The 21,950-nt window shown below is 47.5% G+C and overlaps 1 long non-coding RNA gene across 1 annotated transcript in view; it reads left to right on the top strand.

Moving 5' to 3' along the window:
• The window catches only part of LOC130705024 (uncharacterized), a 328,482-nt gene that overhangs the window by 104,680 nt on the left and 201,852 nt on the right, over window positions 1-21,950 (top strand). Inside the window, exon 3 of the long non-coding RNA XR_009005627.1 lies at window positions 1,967-2,089. This is a non-coding gene — a long non-coding RNA (uncharacterized LOC130705024). The remainder of the gene's footprint in view (window positions 1-1,966; window positions 2,090-21,950) is intronic.

Here is a 21,950-nt window from a genome sequence, read left to right as displayed (position 1 = left end):
GATTCCAAGCCAAATGTGTTTAGAATTCATGTCTGTCTTAGCATGACACTAACCATGGGCTTGGGCTACTGCAAAGTAGGGTCAAGAAAGGGCTGGCTCCTTAAGGACCATCTGGTCTGATGGCCTCACCCTGAACTTCATGGCTGTGGAGGACTCCAAGAACCTTCATACATTTTATGAAATGATGTGTCTATGGGAGTGTGGCCAAGGGTCTGTTCTTGGGGGTGGGTTCAGATTAACAAAGAGAAACCAAAATAAGCTTGTGACTCACTGATCTATTCCAACACCAGTTCGTAAATGGGGAAACTGATACCAAGGCGGGAAAAAAGGGTTCCCAAGCTTCACGTGAGTGGTGGAGCTGGAAGCCTTCTCCAGTCTCCAGACTCCCAGTTTACACTAAATCTTGTCCCCCACATTAGCCTGAGCTGTTCCTCCAGTGCTGGTAAAGCACGGAGCTCAAAGATCAGCATATTAAGTGTTACCTGTTTGGAGCTGGACCGGCCAGGCTGTCCTTGGCAGACCTGTGCTCTAGTGGTCTCAGAAAGCATGGAGGTGAGCAGACCTTGCCCGAGAATGGAGGAACAAAATGTCAGTTGACGTTTTATCAAAGCTCAAAGAGGTTTCAATTTGAAGTGTGAGAAAGGGTCGGAGCTTGGTTTTGTTTGAAAGGGCAGCTTCTGAGCCTTCATATCTCCAAGGTTTATAATTTCACCTTGTTTTGCCTCCCACCCCAGCCATGCTAGTCATTATAGCAAAAAGAGCACTTGATGGAAGAAAGACAGGTCTGTCCCTGCAAGAACAATTTCTCTGTTGTCTGTAGAATGCCACCCAATATGATAAGTGAAATGTCGATACTTCAGACTCCACTGGTCAGGATATTTATTCACTTTCTTTAGTTATCATCAAATTCAGCCAGCTGGCCAAGGAGCAGGTTTTAACTTCTTTGACAAGTAAAGACCCACTGTGAGGTGGTAACGTATCTTCCAACGTCATCTTTTGTGCAGCTCTTTGGATTTCTTCAAGCTTATGCTGGTGCTGGGCTGTGGACCTGGGAGGAGGAGAGTGCAAGGGGCTCAGGGCCAGATAAATCCCAGACCCTCTGACTTCTGACTCAATGCCTCATCGAACTGGTTCTCAACCACTAAATCAGTTTACAGCAGTGGTTTTACCTCCCAGGGACAGTATTGCTGTATTTGGAGACATGTGTCACAACCAGGGGGCTGCAATTGGCATCTGGTGGCTAGAGGCCAGTGATGCTGATAAACATCCTACAGTGCCCAGGACAGTGCCTATAACAAAGAGCTATCCAGTCTAAAATATCAGTAGTGCTGAGGTTGAGAAACCCAGGGTAGAGGCTTAGGCTGCATTAGGATACCGATGTGACCCACCGTCCACTGGATGTCTGCCACATTGGCTCCCAACAAGATGCCTACAGCAAAGAAGTACCCAGTCCCAAATGCCATCGTGTCGAGGTTGAGAAAACCTGATGAGAGTGCTGGGGTTCCAAGCAACAGAAACCACCCCAGCCAACCTAACTATAACATGGAACTTACTGGAAGGGGAAGGGTTAGTAGACAGAATAGAGGGAAGTGGTGATGTACCAGATCTTGCAAAGAGTAGGGATGAGGCCTCTCCAGTGTGGAGCAGGAAGGGACTTTAGGCCAGTCTCCTCCAAGTGCCACTGAAGGCTCACCAGTTCCTGCCCTTTCATCACTAGCAAGGGGATGTAGATGCCTGGGAGAGAGAGTCTGATTGGCTGCCCTGGGGCTGGGCCCACGCTGGCCAGAGGTCAGGTGCTTCTAGACCTGCGTGTGAGGGGCAGGGGGCCAGCCTCAGAGAGGAAAACAGAGGTGCTCTGAGCAGAAGGGGGCTGTGCTCTGGGTGGGCAGAGCCAACATGTGTCCTCCCACAATCATTACGTGCTGTTAACGGCAGATTCAGAAATGCCTTGCCCTCTGTCTCACAGGACTCCTCTTGGAAGAGCCAGGCTGGCGGACATTGTCACCAACCACTTGGGGAATAGAAGCAAAGACCTCGAAATCTGCAAAACTCAGCGAAATTGATCTCGAAAAGAATATCCCGGCGTCTGGTAAGGTAGACTTCCATTTCCTATTTTTCAACAACACCGTGCTTTTCGTTTCATGTATTGATCTGACCGACATTTACTGGGTTCCTAGTGCATCCAGGCACTATGCCAGGGTCCCGAGTATAATCAGGTGTGGACCTCACCTGGGAAGAGCTTACAGTCTGACGAGGGTGAGAGAGAGGAAGAAGCAGGCAGAAAGAAGAGGAGGGGGCAGAAATGGGACAGAGATAAAAGATATTAAAGGGGGTGTAAGGGGAAAGAGGAGTTAGTCAGGGAATATCAGAATTCCACTCGGGCCATGGTGATTCTTCTGTGGACCTGCTCCCCCATCAGCAAGGGAGGAGGACAGGTCAGGAGCACAGAGGAAAGAAGTGTTGCCACTGGCCAAAGGTACGTTGGTGTCCCCAGAGCGGCGTTCTGGGGCGGATGCTGTGCCGCTGTTCCCCATGTGTGTTTGTTAGCGTGGGAATGATGCTCTCCCAGGGACCCTGGTCAGGCCCGCACGAGGCCACTGCGGTGTTGGCACGGAAGGCCCTGCGTCTGTTCCTTTTACTTGTTCTGTTAAAGAAAAAGGCCCACTGAGGGTGTGCCGGGGGATCCAAACCGCTGGTCCTAGGGCAATTACTTATTACGAGCCTTGAATACCTTCCTGATTGTATAAGGTTTCATTGTGTTTTTACGCGGAGGGCAGACTTGGGGAGTCAATTTGGCAGCCGAGACAGGGAGGAAAAAAGAGCTTTCAGGGATCATTCTGGGAGTTAAAAGTTCACCTCGAGGCAGAGGTTCAGGGATATAGTGCAATTCAGGGGACTCCACCAGAAGCCTCTCGAATCCGCATTAGCGCTTAACTCTCCGTGGGAAGTCATAAAGAAAGATATTTCCCCCTTTCTCCTAACAATAATGTGACTTCCCCTCTAAGCAGCTCAACTGCTGGGCTCTAGGAGACCTGAGGGTGAAGGGGAATCAGCTTCCCAAATGTGGAGCTGTTCCTCCAGCATCAAGGCCAAGGCCGTCTGCAGCCCGTGGGCCCTGGCATGAGCTGGAGGAAGCGGGCTGAGGGCTGGCTGGGGGAGACGATGCCACTTGGGGCGAAGTCTCACGTTGTCCATCTGTGACAAGCAGGGGTCTGACCAGACTAGCACTGAGAGCCTCGGTCCTCCCAGCTTGGAAACACTGTGATTCCTTGATCTCATGGACCAACTGCCATGATCTTCCTAAAATATTGCTGAGGGTGACAGAATGGTTCCTTCTTGGGTTGTGTTTGGGCAACAACAGGGACTCAACTCAGAGAAGAGCCTCTCGTTCCTGATGCACAAGCTCACGTGTGTGCCACAAACTTGAATTCCATCCAGGTCTGCCCCTGCTCATGAAGCCTGTAATCACCACCACTAGCTCCTCCTCCTTCGTTACCACTGTTTATTGAGTGCAAACGGCGTGGCAGGCAATAGGTGAAGTACCTTAAAGACATTTTCTCAGTTAATCCCCACAAAAATCTTATTATCACCTGCGCGTTATGGAGGAAAGTTCTAGGGCTCAGAGAGGTTTCGCAACTCATCTAGGATCATACCCGTAAACAAGTAATAGAGAGAAACCTCAGATTCAGGTTAGAGCAATGCAAATGCCATCTCTTAACATGCCCCTACGCGGGTTCACCTTCCCTGCCATTTCTCAGGACGCTTCACACACTGGGTACTGCTGGTGGCCATGTCGTCCTTTGGGCCGGCTACTTGGCCCAGTGGAAAGAACATGGGGATCCCAGAATCTTCCTCTAGCTCTGGGGTTCCTCTAGCTCTGGGGTTACTTTAGCTCTGGGATTACCTTATCGTGGCCTTGGGCAAATTATGCTCTACTTCAGTTTTCTGTACTGAAAAATAGAAAGAAAAATACTTACCTTGCAGGATTTCTGTGATGCTCGATGACCTATATTACATGTGGAAGTTCTTGATAAACAAGAGTTAAAATATTGTTATTTTTTACTATGTCCTATCTCCAATGCCTCTAAGTAGGGTCACAAGCTCCTTGGGGTCAGGCTCGGTGTGTACACCTCATTATTCTCATAAAGTTTCTAGCTAGTGCTAAAAATATAACTGACACTCAGAAGGAAGTGGTTGACTTAATACAAGAATCTTGTTCATGAATGTGCTTGCTCTATAATACTGCCAAATTGCCCTCCACAGGGCCTGAGCCATTCTCCATCCCAATAGCGGGAGCAGGTGAACACGACCATTTCTGCAACTTTCACCAATACAGTGTGTTAGCCAACATTTGGATTTTTGCCAGTCTGAGAGCCAAAAATTAGTATCTCAACATAATTTAAATTTGCACTTATTATGAATTAGGCTAAGCACAGTCTTCTATGTTTAACAGCCATTGGTATATCTTTCTATGGAAATGGTTATAGATGGTATTGAGCTGGTGGTCTTTTTTCTTCATTGATTTGTAGGGTATATATTTGGGAGACCAAGGCAATATAATTTGCAAAACTTTTTTCCCCAGTGTGTCATTTGTTTTTAACTTTGCTTATGATGCAATTCATTTTAAAAACAAAAGCAAAGAGGAGCCAGGTCATAAGGCCTGTAGACATTTAGAAGAGTCCACTGAGCTGGAAATGTACTTCCCTCCCTGTGGATCCCCAGGAGTGTACGTTTGTGTGCCAAGGGAAATACAGAGATGCAGGATCAACAAGGTGGAAACTTAAAAAATATATATATGCATATATATATATATACATGTATATACTAAGTAACCTACACCATTACTTTATAGTAAAACAAACATGGATATGAAATGGCATAGACGTCACCATTTGTATGAATTTTTAAAGTAAAGCATTGGAAAGTCAAAGAAATGTCACATCTGTATTTGGCTGCTTTGGGCTCTGCCTCCAGACACCCCATGGGGGTCTCTTTAATGGGAAAGCTTGAGAAGCACTGCTCTCATGGGAGCTGGCAAACCCGTTCTTGTCTCAGGTCTGCCACTGGTTAACTGTGTGACCTGGCTGCCATAAACTTCAGATCCGCCAGCATATGAGCTCTAATTGGACAGGGTTACTATTTACTGATGAATTGTCAGTGCCTAGGACAAATACCTGGTACATAGTAGGGGCTCCTAAATGGGTATTGAATATAACAGAACAACATGCTCAAAATTCACTCTATTCATCACTCTCCCCAAAGATACAGCTGTCAGTTCTGTTCACATCTAAGTTACCAGCCTACTGCATGTGGGATTCTGGGATATAAAGATGCCCGAAGGAGCGCCCCCTACCCTCCCGCCGTTGAGCAAGGCCAGAAACGTGTGCTCTGATTGGATGATGCTGAAATATCGTCTGGCTCCGTGCCCCTCCTCACTCGGTTCTTGCCTGGGTCTTGTAGAACATCAAGGTCAAGAATAAACACTTAGTCACGGGCCTCTAGAGGTCACCTTATCCACTCCTCTGCCACCTCAAAACACTACCCCCATTTTGGGGGGGACCCTTGGGTGGTCCAGGCCCCATGAGACTGTCAGCACAGGTGGTCCTTCCATGCCATGGTGGTCCCAGGCCCATCTCACACACCCTGTTCTAAAGAAAGATGATCTGGGCTGTTTATGGGGTGTGGGCTCTGATATGTGGGTGGCAGGCTGCTGGGCCACCGGCAGGCAGTAAACTCTTATACATAGGCCTGTTTTCCAGCTACAGCTGCCACATCAAAAGAGCGAACTCCCTACAAACTTTGCCTTAATTAAAAAAGTTATAGTAACCCTCAGGATGGAGGCAGGTCAGACACCCCTGGAGACAAAAGTTCTCTCTGTGGCCACAGACCAGGACTTTCCTTCCACCCCAGGCACTATTAAAAGTGGGGTGATTCTGTAAGCTGTAGGCATCACAGGCTGGGGTAAAATAGGAACGGAAATGCGTTCTCTCTTCATACTCATAATTTGCTTCGGAGGGATCTAGGGCCAAACATTTGAAAAAGGGCCCTGGCTTCTTGTACAGATTTCTGTTTTTCATATGTTCCCATATTCTTTGGGGTCTTTCCCAGCTGTGCTTTCAAATGCCTCAAGCCCACGGGGGCACATGTTAGAGAACCATGGGGTGTGGAACACCCAAGCTCTATCCCCCATCTATAGCCAAGGTGGTAGTTAATAACTTTGTTCTCTGATGGGAAAACTGAGTCCTGGCAATGGGATGGGGGGTTGCCTGCAGGACCCAGGCCAGCACCAGAGCCTGAGGACAGCACCTTGTCTAAGATCCCAGCCAGATCAGCCCACAGTTATCAGTCACAGAGACGGCAATGCTCCCTGGAGTGGCCATCTGCTCCCCGACATTTCCTGGACCCCTTGTAAGCGGCAAGGTCATGTGACTGGCCAAGGAAAAGTCCACTGGAGGGAAAGGTGCCCCTTGCTGGCTGTAGTAGGGAAAGGCCCGTGCAGGACTCCCCAGGCTCTCTCCCACGGCCACGACTGGGAACGGTGGCCCACAGAGTGAAAACTCCCTGCGTGTGGGTCTTGCATAGGCTCCCCCACCTCTGCACCACACACACACATCACAGACTCACAGTGTGGGATAGAAATATATTTTTGCTGTGTTAAGCCCCAAAGATTTTTTTTCTGCAGCATAATACAGCCTAACCTAACCTAAACAGTACACTAAATTAGCCCAGTGAGCCCACGATATTTACTGATTCATTTGTTCTTTAGCGCCGCAAAGACCACCATGGAGAAAAGTTACATGAAAACAGATTTCAGCTCAAACATAAGAAAGTACTTTTTCCCCCGCATAGGTACACAATTCTGACTATCAGAGGGCAAGTCCCCACTCCCCTGCTATGCCAAGTATCAGTTTATTGCCTCTCAGCACCAAATGGAGGTAGACTCTTTTTTTAAATAGTTGAATATTTTTAAAATTAAAAATTATTATTTTAAATTGTGATAAAATACACATAATTTAAAATTTACCAACTTAAGGATTTCTAAATGTTGTGTAACCATTACCACCATCTACCTCCAGAACTCTTTTTATCTTGCAAAACTGAAACTCTAAGATAATACTTTTTTAACGGAGACATCTGAAGATGAGCTGGGCTGTTTCAGGACGTGGTGCGAAGTCTGCTTTTGCACAGATTTGTAGCTGAGGCTGGATGGTTTTTGGCAGGAGGATGGTGGAGCAGAAACCAACGGAGTGGAGTGGAGATTCACCTCCTCTATTCAGGGACCGCTCTCTCCACATTGCACTTTCATGTAAATTACAAAGAAGCTCTCTATCTGGGGGTGAATCATCCACAAGTTCTCTGGGTGGATGAATTTTTTTCAAAGAACCCTGTATGAGTGACCAGCAGGTTTAAAAAGTGAGGCGGGATGTCAGCTCCACGTGCCCCTCGGCTGGGCATCTTTGGGCAGGGTAGAAACCATGCAACTGTATGTAGCATACCCATGTGCCGAGCACTATCTCAGACCTTTCCATGTGCCATCTCTTTCTTTTAGTTGCTGCAGTAATCCAGTGGGCTGGTTATTATCCCTGCTTGACAAAATGAGAAAACTAAGGCTTATAAAATTTCAGTAAATTGCCTTAAAGTCACAGCTAGTAAACAGCAGAGTTGTGGTTCAAATCCAGTCTGTCCACTTCCAAGTCCAGTGCTCTTTCTACTGCCTCCAGCTGTCCCCACTTGACCCAGGAGTCTATGATGGAGGTCATACCACGAACAGAGCCAGGACTCAAGCCAACAGTACTGGGTTACTGGGGTGAGGCATCCTGCTTTCACAATCCCAGCAAGAAAAGTGAAATTTTCACATGTGCGGTAAAAAGGGACTATTTACAATGCTCTGAGTCTTACCTGAATGGAAATATTTAAGGTAGTGTCAGAAAAAAATGGATTATTTCATCTGCAAAGACATTCATAGGGGTTGAAGGATGCTGTGTAATACTTGCCTCTATAACCAACCAACGTTCTCCCATTTCAATCCCCAGCTCTGTCTGAGGACCTGGGCCCTGAATATCAAGCACAACATACTCAATTTTCTCAAATACCACTAGTTAGGAAAAAAAGCAAAAGAAAGACAGAATGATTTCCTTTCTCATCTCCTGTGCAGGTGATTGGATTGCAGGACTGGACGGAGGGAGAGTGATTTTGTTTCTTGGATAATGGAATTAAATGGGTGCCTCTCGATTTATTCCTAAAAACACAGAGAAGTGGCGTTTATGTTCCTGAAACATGAAATCAGTAGAAACACAACTGGGGAAAGAAAGGGAAATTAGAAAGAAAATCACCAATCATTTGATTATATGACAGCTCGTGAACATTCACGTAATTCATTGTCCTCTGCAAATCTGTAGGAAGGATGACTGCTTTTTTTTAAAAAAATTGCTGGCTTCAGCATGTTTTTGTGAGAATGGGCAGCTGGAAAGGAAAGCGTTCTGGAACAGACGATGGCCCACACATCAGGGCTCCCAAAGCACTTTCATCTGTGTCATCTTTGTCCTGTGTTCTGGCTGGTGCCAGGCTCTCGGGCTCCCTCTCTCGCTCCCCACTCCTGCTTCACGTACTTGGGACACCACGCTGCGGTTGTCTCGTACCCTAGCTCTGCCCTGCACACACGCAGACAGATGCATACATGCGAATCCACCTTCCTGTTCCTCAGCCCCGCGCCCGCAATGCCTCCTGTGGCCTCCGGCTCCTCCTCCTCCTCCTTTCAGACTGCCTTCAGCTCTGGTGCCGCCACCTCCTGACACACTCCCTGAGGGCTCCTGCCTTGGCTGGCTGTCCCTCTTCCCTGTTCTCTGGTGTCCTCTGGACCTCTAGTCAATGACCCCACCGTCTCCTTGCAGAGGGTCTGATGACAGACCTTCTCCTGTCAAGGTTGAGAGGCCCTTGGAGCGCAGGGAAGTGTCCCCCTGCCCCAGGCAGATGCTGGACCTCGCACAGAGCAGGGCCCAGAGTCTGCACCCAAGAAATACTGGGTGAACAAATCCCAAGAGGGTGGTGTCATTGTCCCTAGCACACAGACAAAGAAATGGAGGGTGACGGAGGCCAGGCGATGTGTCCTGTGTCCCCAGTGAGTTAGAGATGGTGCCTGGGCCAAAGCCCAAGGTGGGCGACTCTTGGCATTCCGCTTGCTGGGGAGCATGTGGTCCTGCGTTTGAGGCCACAGCTCTTGGAGCTCCGACTTCCTCTCTGAGAAGCACAGTTGTCTTGAGGTGACGAGGCCGCGTGACGTGGTGCCTCCACGGGGTGTTCTCTGCATCTAGGGCAAGTATGGGGGAGGTGGCACAAGGATTTGGGAGTAAGAGTCTCCACCTTTGATCGACTTCACATGAAGGGATTAACCTGGGCCAGGTTGAGACCCCAAATTGAAGGAGTAAAGTTGTGTCAACTGCTTTAATGAATGTGTGCATTTACGGTCTCAATTATACGGGCACTTGCTGTCTCCATTTAAAAGATAAGGTTGAAAGGGGAGACGAAATTATGAGAAGAGATAAAATAAAAGCAAATCGAAGATATTATTCAAAAAGAAACTGGATGAAATAGCAAGAGCTGTCTGTGGTGGTAAAAGGAACACATGAGAGTGAAAAACATCCCCCTAATTATCGCTGCCATAGGCTGCAAGCGAATATTCAAGTCAGCAGAAGAGCAACCTTCCTTCCCTCCTGGGCGTTTTTACCTAAGGCCAAGAAAGCCATTCAGTTAATGCGTTTCTCCTGACTGCCTACTATGTGCGTGTCCCTGGGGATATAAATGCTCTTGCAGACCCAGAAAAATGACAGTAAAATATGATTAAAAAAAAACAACAACAGGACAATCTTCAATGCGTGGTAGGAGCCCCAAAGAGGGACTGATTATCTACCTAGAGGAACTGGGGGTGGAGCAAAAGAGACACCTGAGTAAGCCTGATGGGTGAGGGTGACAGGTGGAGAGACACAGGAAAGAGTCTCCAGCAGAAGCAGCCACAGAAAGTCTGGGAGGAGGGTCTGGAAAAGCGGTGAGGGTGTTTAGTCCCGGTTATTGAAAGCTTAGTAAATACTAGGCCCTGGGCTAATTGCACTACCCCTGATAACTGATCTGTTCATCACAGCATTCTGAGGTAGGTACTGTTATCACCTCCATGTTAGGGATGGAAATGCTATCACTGAGGTTAAGTAACTTGACCAAGATCGTAAGGTTGGTGTGGACTCAGACCCAGGTCTCTTCTCTCTCTGGAGAGAGAATATTAGGCTCTCTCATGAACTTGCCGTCACAATGTCAGCTGAGGCTGCAGTCATTTAAAAGCTGGATTGGGCTCACTCAGGCGGCTTTTGTTGGCAGGCTCTGTTCCTCCTGACGTCGGCTCTCTCTAGGACTGCTTGTGATGCGGCTGCTTCCCCCAGGACAAGTGATCCAAGGCAGAGAGAGACGCCAGGTGTCTTTTATAACCTACTTTGGAAGTGACATGCCTTCACTTCCACTGGATGCAGTTGGTCACATAGACCAACCCTGGTACAATGTGGAGGGGACGACACACAGGTGTGAATACATGAAACGGGGATCAGAGAGGCCATCTCAGAGGCTGCCTTCCCTGCATGACCTCCTAAATTATTGGGAATTTTTGTTCCAGCAAGAAATGGGTCAGGGGGATGGGAATCTGATGTGTAGGTTCCTTTGGTGGGAACTCCAGGGCAGAATGTATTATAAACGCACGTAGAGAAGCCCAGTTTGACCCCCACTAAGAGGATGAGCTGGTCATCCCTTCCAAAAGGCACGCACTGCAGAATGGCCCTTTCCTCTCCCCCAGTGCTCCCTGGCTCCGCACCCGTATGTTGAAAGGTCTCTGCACACAGTAGGTACTCTCTGCCATGCTGGTGGAGTTGAACTGGCTGCAGCTGTAGCTCTGGGGACCCTGAGCTGTGCAGTTGTGTTCAGAACTCCTTCAACCCCATGTGCCCACTTCCTCAGGCTGGCTCATATTCCATCCCCTCTGAAATTGTCACCCACACTTCCCAGTCGGACTTCTCGCAGACCTGCAGCAATCCAGGCAGGCTCTGAACGGCTTGGCTTCTCTTTCTGAGGATTCTATCAGCACGTGAAAATAAACAGAGCTCGAGGGGTCCTTGATGTCTTAGGATTGCATTTTAATTACTGCTTCTTTCCGAGAAAACGAGCTGGCCCCGCTTCCTGGTCAACATCCACACTCATATGAGCATAGCTAGACCTGGGGTCTTGGGACCCAGAGCATTCCAAAGTGTGACTGACCAGTTTGCAATTAGCACTTCATTAGAGGGACACCCTTTGTCCACAGAACCAAGACTGGCTCCCAGGGACCAGCATCTCCCACCAACTCCCAGAGTGATCTTTCTAGAACCTGCCTCTGAGCACACCACTCCTTGTTCAAAACTCTCCTTACACCTCCCTGCCTTGGGGATCCAGCTCCTCAGCATGGCTCACAAGGACCATCACAGTCGGCCTCTGCCTGCTCCCTTGCCTCTGCTACCCGCTGCCCCTCCCCTCTCCTCCAGCCCTGCTCCCTTCATTTTCTACCGCAGTCAGATCCAACTGTTTGTCGTCGGTGAATGATCGATGCAGTCTTTCACCTCATCTCTGCCTCGAATGCCCTTCCCGTCCTGAATAACATCTATGCCCGCTTCAGAATTAATCTTCACCCTCCCATCATCTGGGAAGCCTTCCATTAACCACCCCCAAGTTGAATTACATTCTCCTTTCCTTCCTCCCGTGGGAGCAAGGTGGTGGTGCTGTGTCTTGACTCTCGGTGGCTTCCTGGATATCCTAGGCAGTGTCCCCACCTTTGATGAGACCCTCTCACCCCCTCAGCCATTCAGGAGTGCTGGCTTGTGAAACTAGTCGTATGGAATGTCACCATGGGAGGGAGGAGAGGCCTGCCCAGCATGGCCCTCAGCAGCTCAGGCAAGCGCAGTGTGCCCTCATGTCCTGCATCCCTGTGGTCCCTAGGGCTCTGGGAGCACATGGCGATAGCTCCCAAAATCCTTGCTAAAAAGCAGAGGTGGTCCAGCCAGCATAGCCATGGTGCCTTGATATCTGAGAAGACCCTGCCCTTGTGTCAGGGCAGGACTCCTGGGTTTAGTTGACACTTGGCTTCATTGGTTAAGGCTCTTTGCTGCCCACACTTCACAGCCTACGTTCCTGCCTCTGGACAGCTTGACGAGAGAGTGCAAGGAACAGCAAGGACTTTGAGTAGATGTGGCATCAAATCCCAACATCACAACAAGCCCTGTGGTCTTCAGCCAGTGACATAAACTCATGGGGCATCAGTGTCCTAACTGGCCAAGCAGAGGCAACATTCCCCATGGGCTGGCATGGCAGTCACATGAGATAACATAAATGAGAGACTTAATGCAGCCTTAATTCTGCCCCGCCTCTTTTTCGTCCTCAATTCAAAATGTACCAAATGCCAACTGTATGCTGGGCTCCATGAGGGAGAAAACAGGAAGAAAACACAGCCTGCTCTCGAAAGCTCCCAGTCTAGTATAAGAAGTGACACTTGGACATGCAAACTTATGATACAAAGTGGTAAATGACCAGTCCTGCAGAGGGGCGCCACTGGGGCTTTGGGAGAGTTTTCTGAGGGCGAGCTCCTGGAAGGCTTCTAGTCTGGGGGATTTGAATCTGGAAGGCATGGTGTGGACTTGGAGCAGCACGAATCCTGCAGAGTACCAGGATCCCACCCCCTCGCCGTGGACCAGAACCCTGCTTGTGGGAGATAAACATACAGCTGCTAGGGCTGCAAGGCGGGGCTGGGATTGCAGGAACAGCCAGCCGCTCCTGGGGACCACTGCCTTCTCCGGGCCCTTTCTGCCAGGATCTGAGGAGGCCTGTTTACATGGGTCCCCCCTGCGGTCTGTGCTGCTTAATATGCCTTTTGAAAATGATGCTCAGTGGGACGTGTGCACATTTGTAATTACAAAGTCAGGGCTGGTTTTTCACAATCTGCCTGCTAATTTCTCAGGCGCAGGAAGGGAAATAGCAAAAAGTCCAAAATAGTCCTTGAGTGGGTTCCCTGATAGCTCTCTGTAGTGCTTCCTGTTTACAAAGCACTTTTATTCCTCCCCATGAGGAAGGCAGACCAGATACTCTTAGCCCAGAGGGGAAACCGAGACCCACAGAGGAGAAATGACTTGTCCAAGGTTGCATGGCAAGTAGGAAGGGTAGGCAGGGCTGCACCCCAGTTCCTCTGATGACACATCTGGTGTGCTTTCCTATCAACCTGTGGCACAGAAAGGAGGAGGAATGAGGCAAGAAATTCCCAGAACCAAGGCTGCTTCCCCTACGAGGTGGGCATCCTGCCACGAGAAATGGCTCATCAGGAGCCACTGGGTGAAAACCCACATTCAGGGAAAGCCTTCCCAGTAACCGAGATCCAGCCTGAGGCTTCCAGGAGCAAGCCTCACACGGAATGAGGGCGGGCTAAGATTTCAGCCAACCCTTTGAAACCGAGCCTGCGGTTGAAGTCAGGTCAACACATTCACAGGCGTTTTGGGCCCTATCGACGTCTGGGGTGGGAAACCCACCCGAAAGCTGTTGAAATGCAGGGGCCAGCACTGGTTTTGCAGAACAGTGGCTCTTTGAGTGGAAGGTGTTCGAGAATTAAGTTTCCCCAGTGTTCCCAGGGCCCAGACTTAAAGCCAAGGGGGGTTGGGGCCTCCAGCGCCTGATGGAGCCACTGATAGGTCCCTGCTGGCTAAAAGTGATGACATTGGCAAGAAACTGATCTTTCTGGGGAGCAGAAACCCAAGAGCACTCAAGTGCAGAACACAAGGCAAGTTGTGTTACCTGCCACAAAGCTTCAACTTTCATGCCTAGGGGAGGGGGGTAAGAGGGACCATTGGTATTGGGTATCAAGGGTCCCAGACCAGACTCCGGAGGAGGAAACTGCTGGAGTGGGACCTCTTATCTTGTCTCGTACTGTCCTTCTCCACATAGAATTAGGACATGCTCAGGCTAGGGGTGGAGACTGGGTAACCCACTTGCTCCCTGTTTCATGGACAGGAAAATCGAGACGCTGCAGCATCAGGAGACTTACCTCTGGGCACCAGAGAGTGTCACACATGAGGCTTGGAACCAGGTCTCCAGATTCTCAGTCCACCGTTCATGGGGACTGAGAAACGAGACACAAATCAAAGTTCCCAGCTCGTTGTCACCATGTCGCAGGCCAAGCCACAGCCCACCTACCTCTGGCCTCCTTCACACTCCTTGTGATCCTGCTGAGCGCCGTTCCTTCCTGTAAGCTGATGCTCACACACACGTCCGGCCAAAGCAGGTTTCAGCCTCTGGGCGATATTTGTTGAAAAGCGAAGTCAGTTTGTGTGAAGCAGCCCCTGCTTGGCCTGGCTCTCTTAACGCCAGTCAGTCATACATTCTCCTGTTAGTCAACGCTTGGTTGAATGGTGAAGGCCAAGGGTATCCAATGTAGCGTCACGTGTGCACAGCCCGAGATAATCCTGGGCGACAGCTGCTGACTGGGCTCTAGCATGTGCATCTAAAAGTCAAGTCCAACACGGCTGGCTCTAGATAAAAAAGTGGCCATCCTGAAGTATGGTGGTCTATGGGTAGATTCTCGAGTTGGCTTAGGGTGGGTATAAAGCTTCTGAAATTGCAGGGAACACCTTACCCATGTTTATGCATGGGCTTTTATCTAGGAACAAGTCCCTATCTTTCATTAAATTTTCAACTCTGAATAATCGGAAGTTTAATAAGCCATAATGTAGCTATCTAAAGGCATCATCCTACCTCTGTCTTTATCCTCCTCAGGTGTCTCACAGTGTCCTGGTTCCGTATAACACAGTCTGAGCTGGAGTGTCTCTTCTGACTTCAAAAACTGAAGTGTTGAAAGCCTTGGTCATGGCTGGGTGACCTTGGCTGCTGAAAGTTCTTTGTCATTTTTTTCTAGTAACTGTGTTCTTTCTGTAGGACAGTCACTCTCCGTTGTGCTGGGGATGAGGGGCTGCAGTGGAAATATGAAGGCAGAGGGCTGAAGAAAGGAGGTTTAAACCCTCTGTGGTATTGGCACAAAGAAGCCTTTCTTCTTAAGTGCAACCTGAAAAATAATCCGCCATTGGGGAGTGCCATGACACTTCCTGTGTAACATATTCAAACATCCCCCGGGAAACTGTGGCCTGTGGGAACCCAATAGGGCCTGAGCCAAAGATGGGCATAGAGGTGGTGGGAGTAGCAATATCTGCCTTCTCTTCAAACTTCTTTCAGTTAAGAAAGGACTTAGAATTTAAAAGTAAAATAAGAATTATGATGGAGTCATTGAAGACCAGCTCTAAGAAGAACTTTAGTTTTCTCAGCTGTGAAAATGTGACTTGGATGAGAATGGTCTCAGTGGCCTGGAAACAGGACAGGACTTACCCACAGAGGTAATGCCCAAGCCCTTTGACCCCCTGTCTGAGAATTGAGCCTTGAGAATTGTATCTCCTCATATTCTTGCTGGGATGGTCACCACTTGGGAATGGTATCCTGGCATCAGTCATGTAAATGAAATATGAAAACTTCCCATTTTCTTGGGTACCTGTTGTCATTACTTCACCAGTTGGAGAGAACAGTACCCAATGCAGTTCCTTTGAGTGAATGTCCTCCCCAGCGAGCAGGATAAAGGTGTTTTCCTAAAGTACCTGGTTGCAAAAAACCTTAGAGTCACAGAGAATCAACACCTGGGAGTACCTGGAAGACCACCTAGTCAAGTCCTGTCACTTTGTTGCAGATGTTTCCAAGGTCCAGAGAAGAAAAGAGACGCAAACAGATGGGCTGTGCCCATCAGATTCTTTCATTCAGAAAGGAAACAAGGAGTAGAGAGGAAAGTTTCCAGCTATGACGGGCACTAGGTTTTGAAGGTCACACAGCCTTGAGAACTCGGGTGGCAGATTTTGTTTGTTTGTTTGCTTTTGCTGGGATGAATAAACTGATGAGTACGTAAGTCTTTAGAGAGCTGGGAGTAGGGCAGGTGAGCAGAGATGCCTTTCATGCCCTGGCTTCCCTGCAGTCCCTTAAACCCTGCTTTAGTGGAATGAACTGAGTTGATTTGTTGAAACATAGAAAAGCCCTGACCAGAACAAGGGGACTCAGCTGTGCACAGGAGCTGGACTGTAGGACCTCTGAGAACCCTTTAACCAGAGGTAGTCTGATTTCAGGGGTCTTGGGATTCAGGGCCTATTGGAGCTAGTGAGCCATAAGCACAGGTAACTCATGCCAGTTTCACTGAAAATGCAGGTGGTCTCTGGGAAAGGGTCTTTGCGCAGCTTGATGCTCATAATATGGTCCTTGGACCAGCAGCATCAGTATCTGGGGGGTCGTTGGAGGTGTAGAGCCTCGGCCACACCCAGACCTCCTGAATCAGAATTTGCATTTTCACAAGTTCCCCAGCGATTCCTATGTACATTAGGTTTGAGAAGCAGTGATTTAAGAAATAGCCTTAAAAAAAAAAAAAAAAAAAGAAATAGCCTTAAAAATAAAAATAAAGCAAGGAAACAACAGAGAAAAGGCTGTGAGCAGAAACATGAGGATCTGGTGGTAATCTCATCTCCAGGACAAACTCGCCGTGCAGCCTTGGGAAAACCACAGCCATGCTCAGAACGGCTGTTCTCTCATCTGAAAATGAGGGGGTTGGACTGGATGATCTTTATTTTCTAGCCTCGCAGGCATCTCAGATATGAGGTAGGAGGGGGGAGCCCCACTCAGCTGAAGATCAGAGAGCTTCTTGCTGTGTAAAACACTCCCTAATCAGCCTATGTCAAGTCCCCCGCCCCCCGACTAACCACAGTGACAAGTCCCAGGAGTGCACCTTGTCAGGCTGTGAATAAAGTTCAGGCAGCTTGGTTAATTACCCTGACACCAACTAGAGTTAGCTACCCAGCAGCTTGGAAACTCATCTTAATGATTAGAGGAATGCACACGCCACAGCTTCAGTCACAGCCATCACCTTTGCAGGCTACAGCTTTGTTTCAGGGCCTCAAATTCAGGCAGAGGATCCCCAAGGGCATCAGGGGTCCAGGTAGGTGTCAGGAGGTTCCCCCTTGCCCATTCCACATGAGGGTGAGGTCATTCTCCAAATGTGTCACTAGTGAAGCTTTGTAACAATCATAACAAAGAACCCGTTTCTTTCTGTCCTGCCTCTACATGTAACCTGCTCCAAGTTCTCCACTGCTGTCAGAAAAGGCCATGCGGGATGTACTCCTTATTCTCTAGCCACAAGTCCATTAATTTCTACCCCAAACCCTCTGCCCTGACCTCAGAGGGCTACACTCTGTTCCCTGTGTGAGCCATGATATTTCTTCTATTTGCACACATTGCTTCTGCCTAAAACACTCTTCTCTGCTCTTGACCATAGTCCTTAGTCAGTCTTCAGATTTAGTGTCTCTGTCATTTCCCCAGAAAGATATTGTGTCTGTATCTGTCCCCCATGTCCAGGTTGGATGTCTACATTTCTATAGAGTCCTGTGCTACATCAATTGTACTAGACATCACACTGTATTTTGAGGTTTCTCTACAAAACAATGAGCTCTGGGTTGTCAGAGACCATGCCTGACTTACTTAAGATCTAAGCTCCGTGAGGACAGGGATTGTTTTCTCTGTCATTGACAGCTGTATTCAAAGTGCCATGTACATTGCCTGGCACATAGAAGATGCTCAATAAATGTCCTTTAAATGAATGAATGAATGAAGAAATGAATTCCCCATGCTTAACACAGTGTCTGGTGCATGATGAACAATCAATTTTGTTTCAAGTGAATGAAAGGACAAAGGGAGATTTTTCTGTTTTGGCATAAAGTCTGGACAGTGAAAGCTCATTAGGATGGATTGCTTGACAGGCTGAAGCACAAAGGTGTCCACAGCTCAGTTGGCTCTAAAGAGGTCTGTCCTGACACTGGACGGGGAGGTAAGACTTGTTTTGTGACTGTGGGACCGAGGGTGAGAGGTCCAGAGAGGGTACTTCCGTAAGAGGATTACTTTGAATGAATGACCATTGGGAAGTGTGAGGCTCCGCTGCCTCCGCAGGCTGTCTGAAGGCCTAGAGGGCTTGTCCCAGGCCCAACCTTTCATGTGGACCAAGAGGTAGAGGCAAAGAAGGGATTTCTCTAGGCAGGCCCTTTAGATAGGAGAAAACATTCTTAAATCTTAGAGCCAGTGAATGACATTACTGATATTGGAAGCCACATCTTTATGGGCCTTAAGTGCAGGGCTCCTTTTTTTTTTTTATGTATTTTAAAAAATTTTATTTCATTATTGGCTGCATTGGGTCTTTGTTGCTGCGTGCGGGCTTTCTCAAGTTGTGGCGAGTGGGGGCTACTCTTTGTTGTGGCATGTGGGCTTCTCATTGTGGTGGCTTCTCTTGTTGCGGAGCATGGGCTCTAGGCATGCAGGCTTCAGTAGTTGTGGCACGTGGGCTCAGTAGTTGTGGCTCATGGGCTCTAGAGTGCAGGCTCAGTAGTGGTGGTGCATGGGCTTAGTTGCTCCGCGGCATGTGGGATCTTCCTGGACCAAGGATCAAACCCGTGTCCCCTGCACTGGCAGGTGGATTCTTAACCACTGCGCCACCAGGGAAGTCCCCCAGGGCTCTTTCTAAGCATTATGTTTTAATAAAGATTTGGGACTTTCATTTTTCTATAAAGCAAAGCCCATTTTAAAATACCTATTTCTTTACATGTGGTGGCAGCAGTGGGATAAAAGTCCAATGTCCACAAGCCAAAACCTCTTTTGTATGTTGATTCAGGTTGCTTAGCTTTTCCATTGAGGACTGGGGTTGGAGAGGAAAGGTTATATTCTATTTACTTTGTAAAAGGAAATTTCTCTCTCCCTGTTTCCTTCTTCTTCCCTAGTAATCCCTCAACCTAACAAATTAGCTTCCCAGAGACCTCTATCGGAAGGTTTCTTCTCATGTGACCAGGGGCACAGAGCAAAGGAGACAGGATAGGATAATAATTAAGAATCTAGGTTTAAAAATCAGACAAATCTGAGCTTAAACCCAGCCTTTCCATTTATGAGCTCTTTGACCTCTACCAAATGACTTAATGTCTCTGAGTCTCCATTTTCTCATCTATACAATGGGGATAATACTAATATTAATCATCTGGCAGTTTTATGAGATAGTGAGATCAGTACAAGCAAGTATTTAGTATGAAACCACAAACTCCATCCACAATGCCAAACTTAGAAAGTTCTGAGAACTGAAAGCATTTTTCATAACTCATTTGGCAGTAAAATCTGATCTCACTTGAACTCACTTGGCAACAAAAATCTGACCTGAACTTAAGTAAAACTATTTAGAGTTGTTATTGTGACTATTCATGTATTTTGCTGTAGAAATATCGATGCGTTTGATCACAGGGTAATACCTCAGTATCCACTGGGAGTGTTAGGTAACATAAGCTACATGCTATATGTACCATAAAATCTATAATGGTTATAGATTTTAAAATCTATAACCTTTCTAAAAATCTATAATGGTTTGATTTCCAAAATGCATATAGCTCTAAAGATTTCATGCAAAGGATTGTGGACCTGTAGAGGATCTGGCTGTGTTAACTGCTCAGTACTTGAGAGCCATCATCAGTTCTGCTTCAGGGATTTGCCCAAGGACACACAGAGACTTGTTTGCATATGACACTGTCCTCAGGTATTATTTATTCTATAACCATGACCTTGACCAAAAATATCTCTTTGACTATTCAACTTGAACTTCCTCAAAAGAAATCCATTTCTTTAGATATTTCAAGCTCTTTGGTTCTTGAGAGACCACTTGTAAAGATGAAAATTGAAAATTGGTTGATTGAATGTTGAGAGTGAGAGGTACTCATATACCAGAACCAGAGAAGGATGGGGGCAAGACAAGGAATCACGGAGGTGAAAATGTGACCCACTGGGCAACAGCACTAGTTCTGTACCCAGGGCCAGCTCTGGAAATTAAATAGAACTTTGACACATGGGAGGTTTTAAATATATAGAAAGGGTGGAGGAAGCAGTAAAATTCCCAACATCCTCCCATTTCTTTATCAAAAGAATGTGGGAGAGTTTTATAATAAAAGATACAAATCTAATCTAATTAACATAGGGTTAAAATATCAAATGTTATATACATAAAGCAAGAAGTAGGGATAAGTTAAGGGTGATTGCTACAGTTGAGTCATAAATCTAGCTCTGAACTTCCTGGCAGCCAAGGAAAAAAGGAAAACATGATGGTTACCTTTTCTCATAGCATATGTTTTGGGTATCCATTGTTGCATAACAAACTGCCTCAAAACTTAGTGGCCTAAAATAATCATTTTACTTTGCTCAAAATTTTATGGGTTAGGAATTGGGGAGCATCTCGCTGGGCAGTTCATCTCTGAGATGCACAGCAGCAGGTGGGGTGGCTGGAACTGTAGGATTGACTTCCAAGAATGGCTTCTTTAGTCCTGTGTTGCTGCATCATTGCTCCTTGGCTTCTCTCTCCATGCATCTCATCCTCCAGGGCCTCTCCATGGGGTTTGGGCTTCTCATCTCATGATGGTCTCAGAGTAGTTACACTTTTAACATGGCAACTGGTTTCTCAGAGATAGGAAGAAGAAGCTGCAAGACCAGTTAAGGGCCATGCCCAGAACTGGCACGACATCACTTATACCAGATTCTCTTGGTCAAAGCAGCCAGAGAACCTGCCCAGATTCAAGAAGTGGACTCCATGTCCTGACTGAGCTGGAGGAGCAGGTCACATTGCCAAAGAGCATGTGGAGTGGGAGATATTTTTGTGACCATCTTTGGAAAAATAATCTGCCACAGCAGGATAAAAGGAAGCATATACATTTGTCAGGAGGAATGACATTTTTCTAGGACTGAACTTGTAAGATGAATTATGTGGCATCCCTTCTAGAGAACAGTCATTGCACGTTGACTGAAACAGACAATGTCATCAAGAGCCAGTTGGAAGAAGATGCAGAAACAGCTCAGGATTTTATATACTTAGCTGAAAACCTGGTTTCCAGAGGCTCTGGCCTCTGAAATTAGTGGCAGTCCTTGGGACCAAATGTTACCTTTCAACTGACTGATGACCATATAATGTACATGCTGTGAAAACCATGTAGCCGTGGACCTGATTCCTGCCCTCCTGGCATTCCATCTTGCAGGGAAGGCAACTCATATCACAGTACAAAGTGTAGGTGTGGACCTGATGTTTTCAGATGTGGGCACAGAGAGCTGCCTACATCAGACTCGTGTGAAACATGAGGTGTCTAGATACCTAGACACAGGTGTTTGTTAAAAATCCAGATGCTTGACCCCATTGTTCCCTTGCAGAGACCCAGGGAGCTCTGCTTTGAAATGCTCTCCAGGTGATTCTGAGCGTGCTGATGTTCAGAGCTCACGTAAGGGCCAGAGCAGCGCTGCTCTAGCAGTCAGCGGTGATTGAGGACTTCCTCTCACTCAGGAACTGTTCTGAGTGTCTTACAAATTGTATCAGTGAATCTTTGCAACAGCTCAGTGAACTATTTTTCTCCATTTTTTAGTTAAGAAATTGAAGACTCAGAGACAGTCCACAACCTGTCCAAGGTCACACAGTTTCTAAATGGGTGATGCCAGGACTCACCCCAGGGGTCTGGTTCCAAAGCCCTCATTGATGGGTCTTGTGACTCCAGATGACCAACTTAAAAACTTTCTATCCAGTGCTAGGATGCTATCAACTCCCTGGGGCATAAGACTGTCACCTTCTCCTAGGTGTCTGTCCTGGAATTCCAAGGCAAATTCAGAAAAACTCAACACAATGAGTCTTGTTAACATGCTCTCTTTTGAAGATAGTAGGTAAGAGAAAAGACACTGGCCACATATTTTGGTGCTGATATCGCTAGGCGTGTGACCCACAGGCCAGAGGTTCCACTTCACATAGCCACAGTTTGCTGGTCTGTGAAAGGGAA

Source organism: Balaenoptera acutorostrata, chromosome 16 (genome assembly GCF_949987535.1).
Source record: "Balaenoptera acutorostrata chromosome 16, mBalAcu1.1, whole genome shotgun sequence".
Taxonomy (NCBI): Eukaryota; Metazoa; Chordata; class Mammalia; order Artiodactyla; family Balaenopteridae; genus Balaenoptera; species Balaenoptera acutorostrata.
This window is presented reverse-complemented; position numbering and strand designations above follow the sequence as displayed.